The 20,347-nt window shown below is 44.0% G+C and overlaps 1 protein-coding gene across 4 annotated transcripts in view; it reads left to right on the top strand.

Moving 5' to 3' along the window:
- Window positions 1–20,347, top strand: part of SMCO4 (single-pass membrane protein with coiled-coil domains 4) — a 73,078-nt gene that overhangs the window by 51,181 nt on the left and 1,550 nt on the right. For 3 of the 4 annotated variants that reach the window (XM_081950725.1, XM_081950726.1, XM_081950727.1), the window contains exon 2: window positions 13,434–13,526. The exons of the other annotated variant lie outside the window; for it this stretch is intronic. The gene's annotated coding sequence lies outside the window, so the exon portion shown is untranslated. The remainder of the gene's footprint in view (window positions 1–13,433; window positions 13,527–20,347) is intronic. 4 annotated transcript variants of the gene reach the window in all.

Genomic DNA, 20,347 nt, shown 5'->3' with positions numbered 1-20,347 from the left:
CCCGGATTTGGGAGAACACGTAGCTAATGTTATGGCTGGTTCAGAGAATCTCCAAATCCCACCCCTGGCTGGCCCCACCCACCCCTCCCCTCCCAGGAGTCCCCACGCAGTCTGTTTTGGATGCGAGATAAGTGCAGAGCCCATGCGGAGGCTTGGGGAAGGGCAAAAACAGATCTCCCGGATGTTCTGGAAGGCTGGAAATTGGCCCATTTCCAGCCTCCAGAGGGCCTCAAGAGCCAGAGGGAGGCAGTTTTCACACTCCCAGAGGGTCGAGGAAAGCCTTTGGAGCCTGGGGATGGCAAAAACGCCTCCCCCTCATGGTACAGGTGTCAACTAGGCCACACCCACCCAGCAACTGGGCAGAGCATCCATTGCTGAAATTTTTGAAGCCCACCCCTGCACATCTGATGGTCCTTGAGTAGCATTACTAAAGGACCCCTTACTGGCTCTTAAAGGGGACAGCAACCTGTTTTAACTGAGACTAGCTTTCCAAATATCTTCATTTGATGAGAGCGGATGGATGCTCCCTGCCGCCCCCCCCCCCCCATCCCCTTCCTTGGTCCAAAGTGAGTGATTTGTGATGGTTGTCTAAGCCTCATGCATCCCTGGGGGGGGGGGGGGGCTTTCCTTTTAAGTGTGCTGTTGGAAAGTACCGAGTTAGGGTCAGGCTGCTGAGGCGTGCATTTGTATGCAGAGTGGGAGAGGCCGTATATTAAAAACAAAAAAGAAGAAGAAGAAGACGCTAACTCAGATATGGGCAATTGCACATCCAGGGCTCTCATTTCCATACCTGAAGCCAATTGGATGAACATCTTTTGATGTCTGTTGCCTACCAAATACCGCATTCCATATGCAAATTCTACCCCGGCAACAGATTACCCAGCAACCACTTAGACATGGTATGTATGCCTTTTCGGGTTCAGAACTGTTGTGTCCATTATACATTTCTTGATATAGAGGCACCGTGAGAAATCAGGATCTCTGGTTTGCTCCTGACGCTGCCTTGGGGTCAGTTTGCCTCTAAATATACTATTTTGTCTAGCGGCTTCCCTGATTCTTTCATCTTGAAGGATTTCATAAATGCTTATTATAGTTTTTCCCAACCTGTTACCCTCCTGAGATTCTTCTAAACGTTCTTCGCTGGCATTGCTATGTTAGCTAGGAATGAGGAAGGTTGACACACAAACGTTTGGAAGGTACCAAGTTGTGGAAAACACGCCAAAAAGCTGAGATTACAGTTGTAGTGGATTCCTGCAGTGAGCCGTGTGTTGGACTAGATCAGGGGTGTCAAACTCAAGGCCCACGGGCCAGATGTGGCCCACAGGGGGCTTAGATCTGGTCCGTGAGGCTGCCCTGGAAACAGTGAAGGATCAGCCTGCGGCACCTGTGCCAGTGAAAACGGAGCTTTCAAGGGCCGTGAGCAGCCGTCGCTGGCATCACAGCCGGAAACGGAGTTCGGGAGTCTGTTTTCACTGGTAGAGCACTCGGGCCACCACAGGCTCCCCGGCACGAGTGACATTGAGCTGGCCAGGCCCACCCTGTCCATGCTCCCCTCAGTCTCCTGAGGTCAAACTTCATCCTGATGTGGCCCTCAATGGAATCGAGTTTGACACTCCTGGTGTCAGGGTTCCAAATAGCATCCGAAAGTAAATCAGAATCCAAGGCAACGTATTGCTCAAAGTTCCAATTTATTAAGAGAGCCATGTTGGTACAACTGGGAAAACACGAATCTGAAAGCTTCCTGGTTTTCTCCACCCAGTTGAAAGTTCAAGATCTTGCCCCTACACCCACAAGTCCATCACATGGTCCAATCTTCCACTGCCATGCTGGCAGTTCCACCCATCCAGTTGTGGTCAGGTGCAGAGGTGTGAAGACAAAGGATGACCTTGGCTTTCTAGGAAGAATTTTGTTATGGCTACCTAGCATCTAACTCCGTACAATCCCCCCTCCCATTTTCCCACAATAGAAAATGCATAGTAGAATAATAGAAAGTGTGGCAGGCCAAAGATCCAACAGAAAAGATCGCTGCAGGCCTGACACCTGGACTAGATCAGTGCTTCCCAAACCTGGATAAATTAGCCAAAATTGGCTAAACTGATTTTTCTTTGGGTAACACTACACAAACCCATTATTACATCTAAATTGACTTGAAGGTTGTCATGTGTATTGAAATATGTTCTAAAAATCTCCCCATTAGGACAAATATCAATGAAATTACCGGTGGCAATTTGCTGAAATGACATAAAGATCATGCAATGATATTGTTTTTAAGAATACAGGTAGTCCTCACGTTATGACTATGCATTCAGTGACCATTTGACGTTATAACAGTGCAGGAGGAAGAGATTTAACCACTGGACAAATTCAATAAAATTTTCGTTAGAAGCAATTTTGATTAATGAAGGAAAAGGTTTGGGAAGCATTGGATTCAATTATCACGATTCCTTCAGGTTTTTGCGTTGCAGGATTTTATAAATATGTTTTTTTCCCTCTCTTGCTGTTATGGTACAGAATAAGATGTCATATTTTGTATAATATAATTTGGAGACTTTATATTTGGTGCAATACATGGGAATCATTAGAGAGGAAGAGAGTTCATCATCCTAAGAGCTGCTTCTGTTGCTCTGAAATTATACCTCAAGGTAGTAATTATCAGAGGTTAATAACAATAATTAATAAGAAGCAGCAGGAAACAGAACCATGTGTTACGTCGCTCTCAAGAGGACCATGCTGAAGTAGGAACAGGAAAAATTATGCAGGTTTTCAGAGGCTCTAGACGTGCCGGCAGAATAGATAAGGTCAAACATAAAACATTACAGATAAAATTCTTGGACCTCTGTTACTGAACTTCAGGTCCAAAAAGGAATGAGAATTCAATTGTGTGTTCTTCCAAAGCTGTATTAGATATTTGACTTATTCTGGATTTATCCTTGAAAAGTGCGATTCTATGCCGCTACTCCTCGACTTGCCACAGTTCATGTTGTAAATGCAATGACCGTAAGTGTGAAAAACAGTCATAAGTCACTCTTGTGACTTCAAACGGTCACTAAATGAATGGTTGTAAGTTGAGGACTAGCTGTAATGAAATCTTCCCAATGGAGGCCTCCTTCTGTTTGCCCTTCTTCATCTGGACTGCCCCTCCCTCTTCCGTAGGACCATAAAGAAGCACTAGTCCTTGAGATATTATTTAGAACAGTGGTTCTCAACATTTTCTTCACCATAAGGCAGAGGTGAAATTCAGCAGGTTCTGACAGGTTCTGGAGAACCGGTAGCGGAAATTTTGAGTAGTTTGGAGAACTGGCAAATACCACCTCTGGCTGGCTCCAGAGTGGGGTGGGAATGGGGATTTTGCAGTATCCTTCCCCTGCCATGCCCAACAAGCCACGCCCACATAACCTGTAGCAAAAAAAAGATGAATTTCACCACTGCCATAAGGTAAAGGTAAAAGTTCCCCCACACATGCTTGCTAGTCGTTTCTGGCTCTAGGGGGCAGTGCTCATCTCTGTTTCAAAGCCGAAGAGCTAGAGCTGTCTGAAGATGTTTCTGTGGTCATGTGGCCAGCATGACCAAATGCCGAAGGCACACCGAACGCTATTAACTTCCCACCAAAGGTGGTCCCTATTTTTCTACTTGCATTTTTACGTCCTTTCGAACTGCTAGGTTGGCAGAAGCTGGGATAAGTACAGGGAGCTCACTCCGTTATGTGGTGCTAGGGTTTCAAACTGCCGACCTTTATGATCGACAAGCTCTGTGTCTTAGCCACTGAGCCACTGTGCCCTCTTTCTTCACCATAGATAGCATTTGTGGCCATGAACCATGTCCCCCTGTAGATAGCATTTGTGGCCATGGACCATGTCCCCCTGTAGATAGCATTTGTGGCCATGGACCATGTCCCCCTGTAGATAGCATTTGTGGCCATGGACCATGGCCACGGATCCTCACCCCTGGCTTACCTCAAGATTGAAATCATAATTTCGCTATTCTCTTAAGACTCTCTGTGACAACATTGCAATTCCCCAGGAGTCCAAGGACCCCAGGTTGAGAACCATTCATTTAGAGGAATCTGAGATCTGGATTGTCACCAGTGAATGCTTCTGTCTTTGTTTCTGTGCTACCTAGCTGAGTGGCATATACGGTATATATTTTTATGATTCTATGCCCGTAATGGCGAACCTATGGCATGTCTGCCAGAGGTGGCACGCAGCACCCTCTCTGTGGGCACGTGCACCGCTGCCAGCTGCTCTTCTTGTTTCTGGCGCATATGGTGGTCTTTGCGAGTGCTAGAAAATAGCTGGCCTGGTAGCTCTCCAAGCCAGATAAGGTCTGTGACTGTAAATCCTCCCTTGAAAGACTTTGCTGGATGTGAATGGGCAGAATTCACAGTAAATTAATAAAAGGGGTTTTTGTTGGGACAAGAAGTTTGCTTCATGCTCTTGGGAAGCCTCGCTCAGAACAGGGAGGGGGGCACTGCCAGAACTTAAAATCCAGGTTATGAGGTCTACCTCCCGCCCCCCCAAGGTGGTCAGTTTTAATTTCCAACGGTTGCAAAGTGACCGCTCGTAAGTTGAGGGCTACCTGTAAAAAACGCTTGTGTTGGGGAAAATCGAGGTATGGGCCAGCGAAGTATTCGTTTGGCCTTCTTCCGTCCCATATGGACCCACATATTATCCCCCTAGCTTCACATTGAACGGGGAGGCGAGGGGGAATTAGGCAACCCGCTGACCAAATCAGGCTGAAGCTGAATGACTCTCTTATATTGTGATGGGGACTTGTTTTCTTCTATTGGCACCTAAGGGGTGTAAAAACGAGCTGCAATTTTTTTTCTTTTTTTTTGTAAAAGAACCTCCTGTTGTTCCAGTGAGTGGAAATTTATGTGAAAAACATGTTTACCTTCCCTGTCTGTGTTAGGGAAATCTTTTTAAAGGTTTGGTCAGGAATTTATTTCAGCAAAAAAGGACGGCTGGTAATATTGATGCCCTGCTGTCTTCCTGCACAATATTAAAAGAGAAATGAACAGGGAATTAAATCGGCTGCATTCTGAGCTGCTGCAATTATGGTCTGCCTTAAATAATAGCCAAAAAGGTTCTTTGTAAATTCGAGGGCAGGGGGTGGCCACTGCGTTCCTGGCTGTGATTGTGCAGTGAAAAAGAATGGCACAGCAGATTTAAAAGGGGAATAAAAGGAATGGCGGCGCCTCGTTCTTCTTTATAATAATATTACGCTTCGGAGAGAAGGGAAGACATAGTTTCTTAGTTAGTCGTCGTGATTTCCTTTAGCAGGGACATCCTATGGCAGGGGTCTCAAACTCTATTTCATTGAGGGTCCGGATCAGGGTTGTGTTTGACCTCAGGGGCTGGGGTGGGCGTGGCCGGGGTGGGTGTGGCCAGTTCAGGGTTTCTGGCACTCATTGCATGCGAAGACCAGTTGGCCAGTGTGCATGTGCGCTCCAGAAACCGGAAGAAGAGCCGCACGGCATGCGCATGTGCACCGGACAACTGCTCTTCCAGTTTGCACTGCTCCTGCATGTGTGAAGACCAGCTGGCTAGCTCACCGGAACCCAGAAGAGCAACGGGCGATGGCTTGCATGCCTGGAGAGATGGCTCTGCGTGTCACTTCTGGCACGTGTGCCATAGGTTCGCCAACATGGCTCTAGAGATATGAATCACCCTTCGTGGAAGGACCAAGAAATAATTTCATTCTAGTCTTCTCTTTCTGTAGTGTTCTACTGCTGAAGCACTGCTGAGCCTTTTTTGGTCCAGTTCAACATTTTGCCCTTGGCACTGCTCTTTATTGAGGGTCTGGATCAGGGTTGTGTTTGACCTCAGAAACCCTGAGGTTTCTGGGGATCGCATCTCTCCACACACATCCCTGCGGCCAATTCGCTCTCACAGGGAGGGACTTCTCCTAGTGCCGTCTACTAGGCAATGCCAACGGGCGGCGCCAAGGAGTAGGGCCTTCTCTGTGATGGGCCCAACCCTCTGGAATGACCTCCCCTCGACATTAGAACCACCACCGACTTCCGCTCCTTCCGACAAAAATTGAAGACACACCTGTTCCGATTGGCTGGCCTGGCATAATCATAACTGCTACCTCCTGGCAAACATATTTCAACTGGTATTTTAGGGGAATTGTTTTAAATTTAATTTTATGGGATATTTGTAGGGGTTTTAAACTATTTACTCAGCTGTACAGTTCTTTTAAACCTTTTTATCCTCCTTCGTATCTACTTATCTATTTAATAATTTTAATTGTTTAATTTGATAGTTATTTTTATGATGTATTTCTGATATGGACTGTACACCGCCCCGAGTCCCTTTCGGGAGAGGGGCCAGTCTATAAGCGCTCAGTAAGTAAATAATAAATAAATAAATAAATAAATAAATAAATAAATAAATAAATAAATAAATAAATAAATAAATAAATAAATAAATAAATAAATAATTAAATAAATAATTAAATAATTAATTAATAAAAAATAAATAAAAAATAAATAAATAAATAAATAAATAAATAAATAAATAAATAAAAAATCAATCAATCAATCAATCAATCAATCAATCAATCTTGGGCAGGCACCGAATCACTCTGAAGTCACAATTCCTTTCCTCTTGCAAGTTAGGAGAGAAGGAAACAGTATACCATCTCCATTAATTCCTGCTTTGCAGGTCACATCTGTATTTTTAGGATTTTCCAGTTAGGGATATTGAATTTTGTAGGAGACATCTCTCATCAGATCAGCGTACAAATATTTGGGGGGAAAAAAAGGATCTCAATCTGTGCAACTGTGCCATTAGAAGACCAACTGCTGGTGTGGGACACTTAAAATTGGGTGAATGTAGCTGAGATCGGAATGGGGCAACTCGCCACAGTCAATTGGCCCCAGCCAACTTGCTGCAGGACAGTTCAACAAATGCAAAGTTACATTAATTTCGACAGAACAGAGGCAAATAATATTAAAATAAAAAAGGTCCAGAAATACAAGAGTTACAATAATTTCAACAAAAACGTGGTCACCAATAGTAAAAGTAACTGAAGAAATGATTAATATAGCATTGAGTTGTCGAACAGTTAATTGCTCTGTGCTGAGTTGGTCATGTCAAGTTGCCACATGGCATGTTGGCCATAGAGAGTTTGTTTTTTTCTGTTAAATGGTTGTCATGAGCCCTCGACGTAACAACCATTTGTTTGGTGACTGTGTCACCATCTTTCCTGAGCCTTCCCACTGCCCGGTAGACTGGGTAAATAGCCGCGGCTCAGGACCCCAGATAGCAGCTCCGGGTGGAGCGGACAGTTTCCTTTCAGTTTAGGAGAGTTGGTTTAATGTCAGAGCTCGAAATAATAAATCCATAGCAAGCAAGACTCTGAGGCATGTAGATTCCTCAAAGAATATTTTTATTTGGAATTATCATATTGGCACATATCCAGTGAAAACCAACTCTAAGGTCTCCAGCGATTTTCACATAATTAAATGTAAACGTTTTCCCACTTTCTCAAAACGGGCTGGCAGCTGAGTGACATCACTCTGCCTTCTTGTGAGAATGACCTTGCTTCCCAAGAGAAAACACGTTGCTTTGGCTATATGTTTCCCTCTATCTCAATTCCCCCCTCCCTATCCCTCAGCTCCAGTGTGGGAACTCAAAAATGGCTTCAGTCAGTTCAGCTTCAGGGTTGACAGACTGTTTGAAGTTAGAGTGGCATGTATGACCTATCTTCGCACTTAATGATTGTTGCAGCATCCCCACTATCACATGTTCAAATGTTGGTGCTTGGCAATGCACATGTATTTACAATAGTTGCAACATCCCACGATCACATGATCACCCTTTGGCGACCATCCCAACCAGTTCCAACCAGCCAAGTCCAAAAGGCAGGAAACAAAATGAACAAAAATGGCTGAAACCAAGCAAAATGGGTGAAACTTTCATCCTGATTGTGGTTGTAAGTCAAGGACCATCTGTATTGCTCCCAATTTATGTCAATTGCCTAGTGATGTCATTGTGCCCATGATACGAACAAGGTGGGTGGTATCATTGATGGAAATGATGTAATTGGCCAAATTTGCATTGGTGTGATGAGATACTCTTGAGTCAATCAACTTTGGGGGAATAATGAGTTCTTCCTTCTCCCCGATTAATCTGTAAAAATAAGTTATCCCACTACTTGATCTGACTCTAACGTCCTCATCTTGTGTCCTTATGAATGCCCTTTTAGAATAGAATAACAGAGTTGGAAGGGACTTTGGAGGTCTTCTAGTCCAATCCCCTGCTTAGGCAGGAAACCCTATACCACGTCAGACAAATGATTATCCGATCTCTTCTTAAAAACTTCCAGTATTGGAGCAATTACAACTTCTGGAGGCAAGTTGTTCCACTGATTAATTGTTCTAACTGTCATGAAATTTCTCCTTAGTTCTAAGTTGCTTCTCTCCTTGATTAGTTTCCACCCATTGCTTCTTGTTCTACCCTCAGGTGCTTTGGAGAATAGCTTGAGGCCCTTTTCTTTGTGGCAACCCCTGAGATATTGGAACACTGCTATCATGTCTCCCCTAGTCCTTTTCTTCATTAAACTAGACATACCCAGTTCCTGCAACCGTTCTTCATATGTTTCAGCCTCCAGTCCCCTAATCCTCTTTGTTGCTCTTCTCTACACTCTTTCTAGAGTCTCCACATCTTTTTTATATCATGGCCACTAAAACTGAATGCAGTATTCCAAGTGTGGCCTTACCTAGAGAATAATTCTTTTCATAGATAAGTCTTTTTGCATGTTTCAACCTTTATGCCTGTCTGTCTGTCTTTCTGTCTGTCATCTTCAATTAATATATACCGTATTTTTCAGAGTATAAGACGCTCCAAAGTATAAGACGCACCTACCTTTTGAGGAGGAAAACGGGGGGGGGGGGATCTGCTTCTACCTCCCAGCAATTTGCCTCTTGGCAACAAGCAGCAAACAGTACAGACAATATACACTGTTCGTAGTGTTACATTTCAGACTATACTTGTACAGATGCTGTTAAAACTGATGTGCTTTGTGGAAGTATAGCTATTCTCTGCTATTTAAAAGAAGATACAACAGCAGTGGGCCTCTTTATTTATTTTAAAAAGCTTCTTCATTTTGCTAAGTTGTCTAGAACAATAACAAAGCAGTCTTTAAAAAATAAGACGAATCATTTGAAAACTCTATACGCATTTATAGTTATTGACTTACCTCCTTGCAGCAAACAGCCTGATTAGCACAAGAAAAAAAAAATATTCTGCCTCCCAGCAATTTGTTTCCTGGAGCAAACAGCAAGTTTCACTTTCAGTTTAAGCATGCCTCCCGATCATCAGCTGTTTCAGGCTACAGGGATTGCTATAGCCTATTGCAGCCTCCGCAAGCCCCATTGTCCCCGTTTGCTGCAAGGAAGTAAAGTGCTGGGAGGCAGGGGCAAAGGGTGAGGGAGGTGGGTGGGTGGGGCTACATTCAGTGTATAAGACACACCCAAATTTTAACCCTCTTTTAGGGGGGGGGAAAGGGCGCGTCTTATACTCTGAAAAATACGGTAATCTCTTTGTTGGAATTCAGCCCAAACTCTAAACCCAGCCCTTGTTTGGTTCCTCTCATCGCCCCTTTGATGGAAGCCTTTCAATTCCATCATTTTAAGAATTAATAATCCATTGTTAATATGGGTGCCATCCTGCCAAGTTCAGTGCCCTCAGAGACTTATTTTTATTTTTTTCCCCCTGTGCCAGAATTTTCATGCCAACCGAGGTTTGATTCAGAAGCACTCAGAAGATCTTTGCATTGTGCTTCACAGTGCTGTACTTTGGGGGAATGAGGTCAATAAATTCCTTGTGCAGATGTTACATTACAGATGGTGAAAGCGCTTGAATGCCCGTGGAAGCGAGTGAATGTTATTACTGAAACATGAACTGTAAAAGTGCTTCTTCTCTCTCTTTATTGAGTGGCCATTTCCATAAATAAGCACACTAACCATTTTTATGCAGTTTGCTGAAAAACTATTTTCTGTCTTTTGGGTGTTCTTCATTTTGCAAATTGAATATTATCAGAGCCTATTGTGGGTCCTGCAAAGGGAGAAAGGGGGTGAAAAAGATAATATTTGGTTCCTTTATTTCATAAACAAAATACCATATTTTTTGGAGTATAAGGCGCATCCGAGTATATGATGCACCAAGATTTTGAAGAGGCAATTTTTTTTAAAAAAGGTTTTTGTACTCCCTCAGGAGACCTCCCCAAAACGGGCCCGTTTTTTTGTCAAAAAAAGGGCACACAGAGCCTTTAGGAGGCTTATGGAGTGCTCCTCGGGGCGGGGGGGGGGGCAAAATTGAGCAAAAATCAGCCTGTTTTTCGCTCATTTGTGCCCTCCCCAGCTCCAGGAGCACTCTGCAAGGCTCCTAAAGGCTATGCATGGCCATTTTGGCAAAGGGGGCGGGGTTTCAGGAGGCTAAAAACGCTGCATTCAGTGTATAAGACGCACCCAGATTTTCACCCTCTTTTTTGAGAGAAATAGGTGCGTCTTATACTCCGAAAAATACGGTAATCTCACAAATGACATGCCAGTACAGGTAGCCCTCGACTGACACCAGTTCATTTTCACAACATTCAAAGTTACAATGGCACTGAAAAAAATGACTTGCGACCATTTTTCACACTTACAACCATTGCAGGATTCCCCAGGGTCATGTGGTCGAAATTGGGATGCTTGGCCAATTGGTTCGTATTTGTGATGGTTGCCATATCTTCTGACAAATCAAGTCAATGGGGGAGCCATATTTACTTAAGAACTGTGTTGTAACTTAAGAACTTCACTAATTCATTTAACATCTGTGGCAAGAAAGGTCGTAAAATGGGGCAAAACTCACTTAGCAACTTAAATTTGGGGCTCAGTTGTTGTTGTAAGTCGAGGACTACCTGCATAGCAAATCCTTGGGTCAGTGTTTTATACATCCCTGGCAACTTAAAGATGGATGGCCTGTTGGCTGAGGAATTCTGGGAGTACATGCCAATTCTGGGAGTACATGCCAGTTTCCAGAGGAAAACCTATGACCATTTTTCATGCTTACGATCATTGCAAGCATCCCCACGGTCATGTGATCAAAATTCAAAGGCAGCCGTGTTTATGACAGTTGCAGGGTTGTGTAATTCCCTTTTGCAACCTTCTGACAAGCAAAGGTTGTTGAGGAAGCCAGGTTCACTTGATCACCATGTTACTATTTAACAGATTAACAGAGTTGGAAGGGACCCTGAAGGTCATCTAGTCCAACCTCCCGCCAAAGCAGGAGACGCTACACCATTTCTGACTGAATGGCAGTCCAATCTCTTCTTGAAAGCTTCCAGGGATGAAGCTCCCACAACTTCTGAAGGCAGCTTCTGTCCCACTGGTTGTAGAAGTATTGTAGAATATTGTAGGAGTAAATTCTCTCAGCCCTCATTCCTCCTAGGTCCGTCATGGCGAACCTATGGCATGCGTGCCACAGGTGGCATGCAGAGCCCTCTCTGTGGGCATGCCGTTGCCCAGCTCAGCTCCACAGCACATGTGCACGTGCCTCCCACCGGCCAGCTGATTTTCGGGTCTGCCATACATGCGGGATATGCGCGCACATGCACAGGGGGATGGGGAGGTCACGCACGCATTGCATTATGAGTGTGGGCGTCACACACTTTTGGTATGCGAGGACGAAAAGTTTAGCCATCAATGTCCTAGGTCCTCTGGAAGCTCCTGGATGGAGATTATCTTTTTTGTAAAAAAATTATGTGAATTACCAAATGAATTACAGAGCTTTTCTCCATAGTGAGGGGGAGGAGTATCCAGGATGGGTTGATCTTGTCCTCGCGTTGATTTGACTGAGTCGGATAAGTTCTTTGGGACACGCCCTGGTCACCAGATACTACCCAGTTTTCGACTCAGTCCCTCTACTGGACGGTTGACCATTCTGGATCTCCAGCAATTTGAAAAGAAAAGGATAGGAAAGAATTGGTTCCACGAATTTTGCCTCCCTGTACCGCGTTACAGCCTCCTCCTACCTGGAAGGACTGCCACAAGCCCTCTGGGGCGGCACGCTGCCCAGGCCACTGAGTGAGACCCGAGTCACTCAGTGAGGACCTTTTCCAGGCAAGCAAGGAAACCAAGGGCACAAGTCTCCTGGAGGCAAGCTCTGCCGTGGAGGCTCTACAGGCGCAGGAGCGCTCCGCTGCTCCCCTCAGGGGTCGAGCGGCGAACCGCGAGTGGTTTGAAACTTGACAATGTTTTTAAAAACCAAAGTTGAGCTCCCCAGGTCAAATCGGGGCGAGGCAATGGGAAGGGCAGAGGGCAGTCCCAGTCCGTCTGCCTGTCTATCTCAACAACTGCATTGATTCACTTAACTGTGGCAAGAAATGGGGCAAAATTAACTTCACCACTGTCTCGTTTAACAGCAGGAATGCTGGGCTCTGTTGTAATCGTAAGTCAAGGACTATTTGTATTTCCTCTCTTCACTTTCACACCCTCCTGGAGATATCTCCTACAAAGCCATATCCTGACGTTGGGAACTATTAAAAGCTGATCGAATGTCCCTTTTTTCCTACTTTTCTGTCATTCTGGCTGGAGGCAGAGATGAAACTCATTTTTCCAAATGCAATTGGAAAGCGTGGAAACTCTCAAACCTGCACTTACGTTAAAAGCAATGTTTTGCTAATAGCGGGTCAGTTTTGATTCAGGTCTGTAATTTGGCAAGGAAGAAAAATACCTATCTGCCATCTCAAGGATAGTAATTTTGTGCGCCATCCTAATTTCCCCAGAATTGCTTTGCATATAACTAAAAGCTTTTTACCCTTGAAAATATAGAGCTGGAGGTAGAAGAGAAATAATAATACTGCCTCCCCATTTGTCCAAAAGAAACGTATTTTTGGAGCAAACAAAAGGGTGTGTTACAAGTTTCCTGCTTTTTTTTTCCTTTTTGCTGTCCGAAGTTAATTTTTTTTCCATTTTAGTTCTGTGTTCTGTATTACAACCATATCTCTACAAACCTAGGATTGCAAATCGACTTTAATCCCTCATCTAAAATGGTCTATTGTTAGGATTAATGTAGATCAGGGGTGTCAAACCTGTGACCAGCTCAACGTCACTCGTGTTGGGGGTGCCTGTAGTGGCCCGAGCACTTTGCCAGCAAAAACGAGCCACTGAGCTCTGTTTTCAGCTGCCATCGCCTCCAGCAACCCTCTGCCAACGAAAACGGAGCTCGGAAGGGCTGTGTGCGGCCCTCCCAAGCTCTCTTTTTGCTGGCAGAAGCACCGCGGGCTGCTCCTTCACTGTTTCCAGGGTGGCCCCACTGGCCAGATCTAAGCACCCTGCGGGCTGGATCCAGTCCCCGGGCGTTGAGTTTGACACCCTTGTATTAAGCTATCAATGGAAGTGCCTAGGCCAGCTTTCTAAAATAAAGTTATTTGTTTTCTTTCAGCATGAATGTCTGTTTGTTTGTGGCGTGAGTCAGTGTTTCGGACAAAGCAAGGTTTTAGAAACAGAACTATAGAAAGAGAACCTCCAGCCAAAGGTAAGCATCAGCTCTGGAATCTTCTTTTATCTTCTTTCTTCCATGTATAAAAATGGTTTTGTGTGTGTATGTTCCAGCATAACCCTGGAACACCTTGAGCAATTTCAACCAAACTTGGTACACAGATGACTTACTCTCTGGAAACAAATACTATGGGGATAAGTCACCCCTAAAACCCCTCAGGGTGTATGTTCTGTTAAGATACAGCCTGTTGTGCCTTAAAATGGCTTCTACTGTACTGCTATAAAATGGCCTATACTGTGCAGCACAGTGGAGTTGCCATGGTAACAGCTTCACAGTACTCCACAAGGGGGCTCCTTCTGGAAATGGGGAAAATCCAACATTACAAATTACGTTTGGCCCGAACATTTCCCCCTATAAATAAATATCTGGCCAACACCAGGTTATCAGCTAGTATTTTATAAGATTTGGTCATAGTTTTGCAAAAAGGGAAAGATTTCCCTGTTCAGTCATGTCCAACTCTAGGAACACAATGCTCATCTCCGTTTCTTGGCTGCGGGAGCCAGCATTGTCCAAAGACAATTTCCATGGTCATGTGGCCAGCATGTCTCTACGCCAAAGGTGCACGGAATTCTGTTACCTTCCCACTGAAGTGGCACCTACTTATTTACTCACATTTGCATAATTTCAAACTGCTAATTGGGCAGGAGCTTGAGCACATTACAGGAGCTCACCCTGTCGGGCGGAACACGGTTCTCGAACCCTGCTGTCTGCTCTCCAGCTGAGAAACTCGGTATCTTTAACCGCTGAGCCATCGTGCAGAATTACAGCTCGGCATAATTTGATCATTTCAGTATTGTGAGGCCCCTGAAATTGGTGCATTTGGAAATGTGCGAAGAGTTGTCAAGCTTTGCTTCTTGACAGCAAACAGCCATAAATGTGTGCTGGCTGCTTGAACACCCAAAGTGCAATCACAGGACTGCAGAAACTTGTATTTTCTCTTAATATCCTGAGTGAGATTGTGTGGGTTATAAAGTCAAGATGATTAGCCTGCAAGCCACTCAGCTCTCATTTACAAGAAAACCAAGCTACCAGAAAAACAGAGACTTAAGCCTTTCCGTTCAAAGGCTTTTCGGATAGATATGAATCTATTTATATGCAGTAACCATAACAATTTAGCTTTCAGTTCAAACCTGTGTTGGAAGCATGATTAATAACAGTGGTCTTTAACAACTTAAGGTTAAACAAAATAATGGGCGCATGTATTGCTTTTAAAAAAATCTTTAAATTGCCACAAATAAATGCCGCTGTAATTCTGGGTAGAATAACCTTAAAAAATTATAGAGGAACAAGCCGTTTGTCTAAAGCTCTATAGAGACTTTAGACAGGGTCAAATTTGAATAGAATTCAGTCATTCCCTTGTTCACCGTTTTAGTTGCTACTTAGCTCCAGAGTTGGCAGCCACTGGATTTAGTTAAGTTTAAAGGAGATCCGTAGAATGGTCTCCAAAAGCCTATTTTGAAAAGCCAAACAGTAGCAGGAAAGTTGTGACGTATTGTGTTTGTTCATTATCGGTTTTCTTACATCTCTGCGGCTTCCCATCTCATCCAGGGGACTCCAAATGAAAGAAAGTCAAATTTAAACCACAGCACCTTGTGATTCTGTCAGCCCATTGCTTTTAAGGGCGAAGTATTTTGTGCTCCGATAGTTCAGTTATGTTTCACTGACTTTTGTGAGGCTTAGTTTAAGTAAGCAAAACTGTGGCTTGAATCTGTCAGAAATTACTTCAGGCTGAGGTATTTATGTTGTAGGCCCTCCAAGCCAGGGAATGAAAAATCTGTTGTGGCAGCAGATTCGGACAGTGAGGAGGGTTGGGGAGGAACATGGGCCAGTCCTGGAGTCTGGGGAAAGCTCTGAGGAGGGCTCTGTGTCGGAGGAAGAGAGGGGGCCAGGGCCATCTGACAGTTATCAGCTGCCTTCGGAGTCGGACATCAGTGAGGCAGACAAATAGCAGGAGCCTGTTCCCAGTGTGCGCATGCGCAGAGTTGCCAGACGAAGGGAACATCTAAAGAGCAGGGGTCAACTTGGGAGTAAGGCCACAGGTGGACAGTGAATGGCCTCTCCCAGAGGACATAAAAGAGGAGCGAAAGGGGAGTGGAGTTTGCAGGAGACAATTAGTTTGCTTAATTGGTTCGTGACTCTCCGAGGCTCCTTGCCAAGTTTTGCAGATATCGGCCTGGCAGCTCTCCAAGCCGGATAAGGTTGTGTCTGTAAATCCTCCCTGGAAAGACTTTGCTGGATATGAATGAGCAAAATTCACAGTAAATTAATAAAAGGACAAGAAGTTTGCTTCATGCTCTTGGGAAGCCTCAGTCAGAACAGAATCTTTAGGTGGCTGAAGGGATGAAAAGGGAAGGAAAAACGAAGATACCTTTCTAAAGAGCCAGACACATTCAGTTTATCTCTTTATTAAATTTATATGCCGTCCTTCTCACCCTGAAAAGCAATTCAGAGCAGCTTGCAATTACAATTTCTTTGCTGATTTCAGGACAGGGAAAGTGTGTTTTATATATAATCTGTTTGTTGAGACTCGGGGACAGATAATCCTCAACTTTTATAAGCAAGTATTCAAAGTTGCTTATGAACAGTCCTCGCACTTGCAACCGTCACAGCAAGTGACAGCAGCATCCTGGTCACATCAAAATTTGGGCGCCTAGCAACAGCATATATTTGTGACAGTTGCAATCTTCTGGGGTCATGGGATCCCCTTTTGCGACCTTCCGACAAGTAAATGTAAAACGGGGTAAAATTCACTGAATAACGGTCTCTCTTAGCAACATAAATTTTGGGCTCAAATGTGGTTGTGAGTCGAGGATTACCTGTTCTTCAATTATGGTGGAGATATCGAGAAAACAATTGTATTGGATGTATTAGTAAAAGGCCCAGATCTGTTGATGTGTCCCAAACCCTTTCCAGAGGTTCTCTCTAAAGACAAAAGAAATTAATGCAACAAAAAAATAAAATAGCAGAGTGAAATATGAACTATATTTCTTTGAGCCATGGTGGCGCAATGATTAGAATGCAGGATTGCAGGCTAATTCTGCTGACTGCCAGGGCTTCAATCCTTACCAGCTCAAGGTTGACTCCATCCTTCCGAGGTGGGTAAAGTGAGGACCCAGATTGTTGGGGGCAACATGCTGACTTTATAAACTGCTTAGGGAGGTCTATAAAGCCCTGTGAAGTGGTATATAAGTCTAAGTGCTCTTGCTACCCTGTTTCCCCAAAAATAAGCCCTCCCCCCAAATATTGCAAGACAGCAGCAGCCACGAGGTGACCACGCTCACCTCTTTCAGCACCTCAAAAATAATAAGACCTTCCCGAAAATAAGGCCAAGCGCTTATTTCAGGGGTCAAAAGAAAACAAGACCCTATCTTATTTTCGGGGAAATACGGTATTAATTTGATTTAAAACTAGGTTAAACTCATTTCACTGCTTTCCTGAGACCTGATTGCGGCCCTAGCAATGGCATTCAGAGGCCTCTAATTGCAGAGCTGGGTACAACACAGATTTGTGCTATGATGGACCATTGACGGTGGATAAAATAGATTCTATATAATTTTCATGTTATGTTGTTTTAGCGTTCATTATGATTGTGACAGTGCTGGCCATTAAGAGAGATGCTGTCAGTTCCACATCTTCAACTTAGCTTTTTTTTAACCAGCATAAGAGCCTCAAAGGACTGTTTTGATCAGTTTTCCAGCATCTCAGGCCGAAGCCAGCTAGACCACAAACAACAAGTATATATCTATATATATAAAAATGGCGGTGTGTGTGTGTGTGTTCCAGCATAACTCTAGAACGCTTCAAGGAATTTCAACCGAATTTGGTACACAGATTACTTACTCTCTGGAAACAAATATTGTGGGGGTAAGACACCCCTAACACCCTTCGGGATGTGTGTTCTGTTAAGATACAGCCTGTTGTGCCTTAAAATGGCTTCTACTGTACAGCACATTGGAGTTGGCATGGTAACGGCTTCACAGTACTCCAGAAGGGGACTCCCTTTGGTAAGGGAGAAAATCCAACATTAGAAATTACAGTTGGTCTTGGCATTTATGAATGTATAATACAGGATTGGGATAAACAAATACCCAGGCAATGCTGGGTTAACAGCTAGTATTATGTATGTATTAGTGGTGGGTTCCGGAGCACCATGCCGGAACAGTACCCGCTGCTCTGGGCAGGTTCCGGTACGCCCCGACCCACCACTGGTATGTATGTATGTATGAATGTATGTGTGTGTGCGTGTGTATATGTGTGTGTGTGTGTGTGTATATATATATATATATAATTTGTTTTCGTAGATTTTCATGGGTGTAGGTATGCTGGTCTTGTTGTATTCGAGTCTTTTCCTGTGTAAGATTGAGATTGTCTTGGCAACGTTTCAGCGAGGTCTCACTCGCCATCTTAAGGCTGGGTTTTAGGCTTAAAGTGTGATCAGAGCTGTCGTCTTTCTATACATCTTGGTGGGTGGAGTGCTGGCTTTGTTTCAGTAAGTGGAATGATTGGTTGTGTGGTTGTATCATGATTGGTAGATTGGTGCTGATTGGTGCTGGCTGTGTGTCCATTGTTGTTTCATGTTGTAACGGCCTGCATGGTGGGTGGGGTTCGTTTGTTGACTAGGGCTGGTTTCCAGATGTCTGATAGGTGGGAGGTATCGTCACGCTTATTCATGTTGTGGGGGTGTTTCTGTATTTCGATAGCTTCCATAATTATTCTCTTGTTGAAGTGTTCTGTTTTGGAGATTAACCTGGTTCCTTCAAAATTAATTTCATGTCCTGTAGCTTTAAGGTGCTGCAAAAGGGAGGAAGTGTTTTCTTTTTTTCTTACTGCGTTCTTGTGTTCTGCGATGCGTGCATTTATTCTCTTGTTCGTTTGTCCTACGTATGTTGCAGGGCAGATTTTGCATGGTATTTCGTAGACTCCTTGGTTTTCTAGCTGGATTTTGTCTTTGGAGTTTCTTAAAATGTTGGCTATTTTTTGGTCAGTGTTGAAGGCTGTCTTGATATTGTGTTTGTGGAGAATTTTGCTGATTTTATCTGTGGTACCTTTGATGTAAGGGAGGAGGGCGATGCCATTGTCCTGTTCTGTGTCTTGGTTTTTGCGGGGAGTCTCCCTTTGGATTAGGTTGGCAATTGTTTTTCTTTGGAATCCGTTGGAGATTAATACGTTTGTGAGAGTGTGTAATTCAGTTTTCAGGTGATCTTTGTCGGCTAGGCGTTTGGTTCTGGAGATGAGGGTCTTGGCTACAGAGTTGATCTGTGCAGGGTGGTGATGGGATTGTGCGTTTAAGTACCGGTTGGTGTGTGTTTTTTTCCGGGAGATGGTGTGTCCTAGGGAGCCATTGGGTTTTTTGTAGATTAGGACGTCCAGAAAGGGAAGTTGGTTGTTTGCTTCTATTTCCATAATGAATTGTATTTTGGGGTGTAGGCTGTTGAGATGTGTGAGGAAATTGTCCAGCTTTTCTTTCCCCTGGGCCAAATCATGAAAGTGTCATCAACATATCAACATATCATCAACATATCAACAAAAGGGAGGAAGAAAAAAACTGAAACAAAGCCAGCACTTTGTTTACTGAAACAAAGCCAGCACTCCACACACCCCCACCAAGATTTATAGAAAGACAGCAGCTCCGATCACACTTTAAGCCCAAAACCCAGCCTGAAGATGGCGAGTGAGACCTTGCTGAAACGTTGCCAAGACAATCTCAATCTTACATGGGAAAAGACCTGAGTACAACAAGACCAGCATATATATACATCCATTTCCCCCCCCCCCCCCCGTTGGTGGGTGGTTTTTGTTTTTTTGTTTTTGCCAGACATGGAAATAAATCCTAAAAACCAAAAAAAGGTCAGAAATTGTGGTCATGTGACCGCGGGATGCTTCAAACATACATAAAGTGAGCTAGTTGCCAAGCACCCAAAATGTGACTATGGTATGTATGTGTGACTGTCACTCCTTTGAAAACTGGTCATTAGCAGCTCTGGGGAGGTCCGTTGTAATTTCAAATGGTTGTTAAGCAACAGGTCTTAAGTCGATGACTACCTGTGTAATAGCATAGTAGAAAATATTCATGATACCTGAAATATACAACCATCATTTCAGCGACTAGGAGATTTTAACTTCAATAAATAATTGTATCCTATCCTCTCCATATTATAACACATAATCTGGAACTTAAAATCCCAGCACATCAGTAACCTACCAACATGGATATGCCTAGATAAAGTGACTGTGTAGAAATGAGGACAGGTTTTGTGTGTCTTTATTGATTTCTCCTACTTGTCAGTTTGAATAAATAACATTTTGCAATCTCAGAGATCTCAGTGTTCTCGTTAAGTAAATATCTCATGAAAACTCGGGGGCTGTGTTTACTCAAATCTGTTGAGATTCCGGCTGTTCTCTCACTACTATCACCATTAAAAAAAAATGATTATAGATATTCTTATAAATTGATTAGCTTGGCTATTCATGGAAAGGCATAGCTACCTCATAAAAAAAAGGTTTAAAAAATTGGTAACGTTTGGAAAAGCTTTAGGGTAGGGGTCTCCAACCCCTGGTCCGTGGACTGGCACCGGGCCATGGCATGCCAGAAACCGGGCCGCAGAAAAAGTAAAAACCCACCCACAGAATGCAGGCATCAGGCAAAACCCCTCCAGTGCATGGAAAAAGCTTTCTCCACAAAACCAATCCCTGGTGCCCAAAACGTTGGGGGCCACTGTTTAGGGGGTCATCTCCCAGCTGCATAGGATGTATTTCTCAGTGTTGTGGCCTGTCAGCAGCCAGCGAAGCTGACAGCA

This window comes from Natrix helvetica, assembly GCF_964273705.1.
Source record: "Natrix helvetica genome assembly, chromosome: 4".
NCBI lineage: Eukaryota > Metazoa > Chordata > Lepidosauria > Squamata > Natricidae > Natrix > Natrix helvetica.
Note: the sequence above shows the minus strand (reverse complement) of the source record. Positions and strands in the feature narration are given on the sequence as shown.